Source organism: Palaemon carinicauda, chromosome 1, assembly GCF_036898095.1.
Source record: "Palaemon carinicauda isolate YSFRI2023 chromosome 1, ASM3689809v2, whole genome shotgun sequence".
In the NCBI taxonomy this organism is placed as follows: Eukaryota; Metazoa; Arthropoda; class Malacostraca; order Decapoda; family Palaemonidae; genus Palaemon; species Palaemon carinicauda.
Genome location: NC_090725.1, coordinates 17005182 through 17012681, shown reverse-complemented (window position 1 = coordinate 17012681; position 7500 = coordinate 17005182). Strand labels below are relative to the sequence as shown.

Here is a 7500-nt window from a genome sequence, read left to right as displayed (position 1 = left end):
ACTATATAGGTAATACAATATTAAATCCCTACAAAAGTTTTCACTCCAAGTCCACCAAGTTAAATCAAACATGGTTGGATTGTACAAGTAAGCAGGCTGGGTAAATTCCTTTATAATACCATTTTTAGACGTCTTTAACCTATGTGTATAGCAGGTAGTACTTCTTCATCTCAATTTATGAAAGCTATCTAGACGAAGAGCTACAACAAGAGCGGATGCACTTAGGCAGGGATGGGGAACCTGCGGCCTTAAGGCCGCATGTGGCCTTCTGGACCATCAAGTGCGGCCTTCAACGGCCTTTGCTATCTGTACAGTATGTGTAGTATATTTCTTCTTTAACCCTGATTATTGTGTGTTTGAAATCATTCTACTGTATGTACACACATACAAATATGTACACACAGACAATAGGGAAGTTGTGTTCAGTGATGTACCTCCCAGAGAATGGAAGTAATTTTTCCTTGAATTCAGTGAGTCCTAACTTAATACAACTAGCAGTTTTTCCTTGTCAGCTGCAACAGCTGTTGTAGCTGACAAGGAAAAAACTGCTAGTTGCAGTGAGCGAGTGATTTAACGTATGATTGATGAGGGAGTTCCTGTTTTGTCCATCTCCTCCCTGTGATCTATGTTAGTTTTAGATGAGTCAACAGGTTCCAGATTTTTGGCATAAAAATTTTTTATTGGTGCTTTCACTGATGAGTTTTGATTGTATGAAAAAACAGCTTCCCTTAGGTAACCTTAACTCAAGGACAAAAGGAACAGACATTTTAACAACTTCAATAAGCAATGTCACAAAGGAGCACAAATTTTACTTCCTTATTATAATAAGTTATGCACTGATGGTGTTCCAGCTATGATGGCTAAAAACTAGGGATTTATTGAACATCTTAAGAAAGCAAATAATTTTTTTTTTCTTATGAAAACATCTAAGAGAGTTTAAACAGATATATACAATTTTTACTGGGATGTAGCATTTTTATGAGATGTGATTGTTTAAAAAGTACCTACTTGCCAATATAAGATATTTGAAAAGGTTATATTTTTTATATTTATAAGCTATCTTTTCCAAAAGATTAATATTGTTTTACTTATCACTTCAATACAAAGAACCTACTTGCTTTTCGATATTATTCATTTACTTACGGTAGTTTGAAAACTACCCAAACTTGAATGAAATATTTTAGAATTTAGTTTTCAATATAATTCATTAACTGATTAATTGTATAAAAAGTACTTAATTCAAATATTTGAAATTGTAATGCTCTAAATTTTTATAAACCTGTCACTCTTTCTTTAGATTACTAATAAATTACTTGGAGGATAAAATAACCAACAAAATTCTATGCGGCCTAAAGGAGCATTAAGGAATTGCAAGATGGCCTTCACCCGAAAAAGGGTTCCCCACCCCTGCGTGACTTAGGCCTTAGAATAGCCATGAGTCTTCGTAGCATATCATAAAAATATTCTCGTAATCTAATAATAATCTATTGTTTTGCAGAAATCATTTAACATACCAACAATGTGCTTGCTCTATTTATAGATCTTTATCAGTCATTTCGCAACTATACAAACTTTTCTTAAGGGAAAGCTTTTGTAAGGTATAACAAGGACCAACATCGTTCGCCTGCCTCATAACTTCGATGATACTGTTATAGTACTTATAATCAGTAACAGAATTCCTTCTACATAGCGATATTTCATTGATTTATTTTTCTGACTGGGCTCCGCCCACCAAGCAAAAAAAAAAAAAAAAAAAAAAAAAAGCGATATTTCATTAATTTATTTTTCTGACTGGGCTCCGCCCTCCAAGCAAAAAAAAAAAAAATAAAAATAAAAAATAAAAAAAATAAAAAAAATAAAAAAAAGCGATATCTCATTAATTAATTTTTCTGACTGGGCTCCGCCCTCCAAGCAAAAAAAAAAAAAAAAAAAAAAAAAGTCTTAGATAAAAGATAGATAACAAGAAAGAATTGTTTTCTTTTTACAATTCAGAAAACTACTTATCGTTATCATAACTACGAAAAATTACCCAGCTCTTACAAATATTTTTCTATCATGTTTTACCTTTGTATTTATTTATTTATTTTTCTGACTGGAATCCGCCCTCCAAGCAAAAAAAAAAAAAAAAAAAAAAAAAAAAAAAAGTCTTAGATAAGAGATAGATAACAAGAAAGAATTGTTTTCTTTATACAATCCACAAAACTACTTATCGTTATCATAACTACGAAAAATTACCCAGCTCTTACAAATATTTTTCTATCATGTTTTACCTTTGTATTTATTTATTTATTTTTCTGAACTGAATCCGCCCTCCAAGGAAAAAAAAAAAAGTCTTAGATAACAGATAGATAATAAGAAAGATTTTTTTTTATACAATTCAGAAAACTGCCGTTATCATAACTACGAAAAATTACCCAGCTCTTACAAATATTTTTCTATCATGTTTTACCTTTGTTGTAGGAAAATTAAAAATAGTAATAATTGTATTAGATATATGAACGTTTCCTGATATCTAAGTGACCTAAATCTAGAGTATGTTGACATGTAATCTAAAGTCGAGTTTTTCTGTGCACTGTTGAAAAAAAAAAAAAAAAAAAAAAAAAAAAGAAAAAAAAAAACGCAATTTTAGTCGAAAATTCGTTGTAAAAATATACTGTTCTCAGCCGTATTTCAGTAAATGACAGGCGACCGTAATTCAAGTTATTTTGTTATTATATTTTATAGGTTAGTGACATTAATATCACTCCTCTAAATCAATATATTCTTTCATAAAAGGGTACAAATCCTGAGATAGATGTTGCCAGACATTTACCGTTTTTTTTTTTTTTTTTTTTTTTTTTTTTTTTTTTTTTTTTTTTTTTTTAGACTAGATCTTTACCACCGTTATTTTCCCCCTGTGTTCTAATGGCTCTTCGCGGCTTTCTGTCTCTCATCACGGTCCTTTTGGATTCCGAAATTCTATAGTATGAGGAGAATCGCAAACACAACAACAGCATAATTTTCCTCCGTGGATAAGCTCAGACGATAACCTCAATGTTCGGTCATTTCTTTCATCTGTTACGGGAGATGCTCAAATGAAACATTTATGTTTTGAAACTCTTCAAAAAATGGGGATTTTTATCTTTCTTTCTCTCTTGGAAAACTTTCTCTTGACCAATAGGATTCTAAGGTGAGAATATTTTTCACTGAAATCCAAATGCTTGGCCTGACTAGATTAATCAAGCTGAGTCACTGCCTGCAACTTTGATATCAACTTTGTGATCAAACGGAGACCACAGGGTTCCCTTCCCCTTCACGATCACTATTTCCCACTATCTTTTCTTTTTAACGAAGCAGGGCATATTATTATCAATAAAAAAAAAATTCCAACTACCCTCGACGCCATGTAATTTGTTCTACGTAGCTATGTCTTGTCTCTTCAACTTGAATTATTATGAAAAGGCTGAACTGGTTCATGAACGCCCGTGAAATGGGAAAATCGATGGCTACTTAGGAATGCATACAAGGTGATCTGGTGATTGTAAAGATAACGGAACGTCGAGAGTTGATTACAGCTGAAACTCTTAATCAGACTTGATCGCATAGATAAGCCTTATCTACGAGAGAGAGAGAGAGAGAGAGAGAGAGAGAGAGAGAGAGAGAGAGAGAGAGAGAGAGAGAGAGAGAGAGAGAGATGAATGCATACATACACACATGGACACCCACTATTATTATTATTATTATTATTATTATTATTATTATTATTATTACTTGGTAAGCTATAACCCTATTTGGAAAAGAAGTAAGCTATAAGCCCGGGGGCTCCAACAGGGAAAATAGCCCAGTGAGGAAAGGAAATAAGGAAACTACAAGAGAAGTAATTAACAATTAGAATAAAATATCTTAAGAACAATAACAACATTGAAATAAATCTTTCATATACAAACTATAAAAGGAAGGGAAATGCCATAGAATAGTATGCCTAAGTGTAATCTCAAGCAAGAGAACTCTACCTCAAGACAGTGGAAGACCATGATGCAAATTCTATGGCACTACCCATGAGTAGAGAACAATGGTTTGATTTTGGAGTGTCCTTCTCCTAGAGGAGCTGCTTACCATAGCTAAAGAGTCTCTTCTACCCTTACCAAGAGGAAAGTAGCTACTGAACAATTACTTTGTAGTAGTTAACCCTTTGAGCAAAGAAGAATTTTTTGGTAATCTGAGTGTTGTCAGGTGTATGAGTACAGAGGAGAATATGTAAAGAATAGGCCAGAGTATTCGGTGCATGTGTAGGTAAAAGGAAAATTATCCGTAACCAGAAATAAGGACCAAATGTAGTACTGTGTGGCCAGTCAAAGGACTTAATAACACTCCAGCGGTAGTATTTCAACGGGTGACTGGTCAACCTGGCCAACCTACTACATATGTATATATATGTATACTGTATATATATATATATATATATATATATATATATATATATATATATATATATATATATATATATATATATATATATATATATATATATATATTATATATATATATATATATATATATAGATAGATAGATAGATAGATAGATAAGATATAGAATTATAAGTTTTATCATTAGTAGGTCTTCTTGTGATTTTTATACTTTCATTACCAAGCCGAAAATACTTCTTAATATAGAGTTCACTCTATTATGCAATAAACTATACCAAAGGTGAATTATATATCATGATGAGTGAATCAATCATTACCAATATTTGAACAAACGCCTTTGGATATTTATACTGGAGAACCAATTGACTGTTAATTATCTATCAAGATCCAAAACTACAGGTGGGAATCCAGGCTACGTTAGGCTATATGCACTTACCCTATATAATTTCCCCTTAGGTAAAAATTAGTCTAAGAAAAGGGAATTTCATCTTAAGTGGTATTTGTAACTTAATATTTGATTATGTATGTATATATATATATATATATATATATATATATATATATATATATATATATATATATATATATATATATATTCAAATAAGCCATATATTTTTATACACTAATGCCTGGATTCTCTTACCAAACCCGGGATCAGAGCCACAGGTGAAACCACTCAGAGTCAATAGCTTCTGACCGGCCGGGAATCGAAACTTGTATCAACGGTGACATAGCCCTTGGCCACGAAGAAAGATAATAGCCAATGACAATTCTTCTGTACTTATGCCTTGCATCGTTGTACTCTTCCACTAGATAGATTTCTTTAAATCACCTTTACTCACATACAGTATACTTCTAAGGAGGGTCTCATCAGTAGTATCTACAACCTCTTTTCTTATCTACCATCAACATTGACGTTTCGTTCCCTTGAATGAATTCGTGCTCATGAACGCATTGATATATTGTGATCGATATTTCCCTAAGCTTTTCCTTTCTCCTCCTTCTCTCTCAGAGCTCTCGCTTCCTTCCCAAATTCTCCTCATCGTCACTTCCCTTCACCTGGCATCGAAGCACCAATTGTTACAATTACTCTGAAATACTTTATAGGCTGAGGTCACACATTCCTATATATTGCTACCCACCGCTTCCCTCTGCATAATCACCAACCTTTTGTTTCGCTAGGCAATGTCTGTCTGTGTATGCCTGTAAACCCCTAGTACTGCACTCCCTGATACATGAAAGTAATTATCTTTTACGAAAATGTTAGGTAGCCATGTAAAAGCAACGTCTACTTTAAAGCTAATCTAAATGTTCACCAGAATTTCAATTTCAAATTTTATGAATTTCTCTATGTAATTAATGTTCTACATAAAACCTTTCTCTTATCATCCACCTACATGTATTTCACGAGCTTGAATGTAGTTCATATCGGCCACGTACAAATGCACTTTTTTTCTCAATTATCTTGCGCACCTGTTTCGTAAAAAACACTTGATCCTCACAACAGGTGCATTGAACGTTGGTAGCATAAAGTCAGACATACACGCAGAGCACTATCCGTACGGTTTGTCTTAATTAATAAGCACACGCTACCGACTAGCTTGCTTAATTCAAGAGGACTGGGCACCCAGGATAGGCCCACATGGTTACGTTTATGGTACTCGTTAATACGAAAGGAAATTATACTGCCTGATAATAGACGGGTCCCATTAAAACAAAGATCTAATCAAGATGTGGCAAAAATAAAGTCGTCCATCAACGTGAAATGCACCAAACAGCGTTGACCCAATGATGCACGGATTTGGCACGTTACCGGTTATCAAGTACAATTGGTAGCCTACATCTAATTTTGAAAATGCCAAATTTTGGTTCTTTTCACTTTTTGTTTTTTTTATATAATATAAATCTATGAAATCTGACTAGAAATAATCATATTAAGGAACGTGATAGGCATTCTCTCTCGGCTTCTAAGTGGTGGTGATTTGTCCGCCACGGTGTTAACGTATTTATTTCTCTTGAAGTCATTATAGGATTACTTTTTTCTGTTTATCCCCATTAATCCGAGAGTCCAAATGTGTCCTGGGAGGAATATACTAAATGGATTTTTAGACTTTTTTGGAAATTATCTCATGCTGAAGCACTACTGCACTTTTAATTAGGCGTACTTGTTTTCGCGTTAATTTATATAAATTTGAAAACGATTGCGTTTATAAAGGCAGAGAGAAAATGTAAGTGAGATATACATAAGTTATTAGAATTATAAGTAGCTACTTAATTCATCCTCTATCCACATTTTACACCTTCGTTTTTTTCTTATGAAGAGAATTCATAAAACTTAATCAGAATATAATATTTTTTCCTTTTGTGTCAGTATCTGCTTATCATCAGAATTCAAGATACTATTGCACGAATAAGGCAGAATACTGTGTGGTTTTAAAGATACTTTACTCACTTACTTTACTTTGATGGCTGCTTTTCCGGTCCCATACAGCAAAAGAACCCTACTTTCTACAGGACCTCCGCTGTCGTTTTGCCTTGTTCGTTCAGAGTATTTATCGTTTCAGATCACGCATTGTTCATTTACTGTTAAATCGTCACTGTTGTATGATTTTTCAAATAAGAAAGTCTTCAGTTTCCTCTTGAAAGCCTTAATGTCTTCAATCATTCGAATGTTTCGTAGGAGCTTATTATATAGTCGCGGGGCCGCATATTTAAAGGCTCTAGAGCAGTAGAGAGCAGTGGTTCCCAAACTGGGGGAAATATTCCCCCCGGGGGGGGGGGGGGATTTGTAGCTTCCCGGGGGGAAATAATTACACTACCTACTAACTAAAACAAGCGGAAAATATCCTTATAGTACGTGCGGTAATTTGTTGTTAGCCATTCAATTGTGATATGATCATATCAGTTCTCACTGACATGATATTCAAGAGGAGAATTAAAGGTTAAAGGTGTTTGGTTTCAGTTCCAGTTCCATCAGAACAGATGCTCACCATAACGTCAGCTGGGCGAGCTCAACTCCCCCCTCTGCTGCCCAACCACAGCAGTGGCCTCCCCAGTAAACAGCTTAAACTCACGGCCCTGGGCGGGATCGATC

At 34.0% G+C, this 7500-nt stretch overlaps 1 protein-coding gene across 5 annotated transcripts in view; it reads left to right on the top strand.

Moving 5' to 3' along the window:
• Positions 1–7500, top strand: part of LOC137647132 (carbohydrate sulfotransferase 11-like) — a 55992-nt gene that overhangs the window by 16077 nt on the left and 32415 nt on the right. The gene's annotated exons all lie outside the window — the stretch shown is intronic.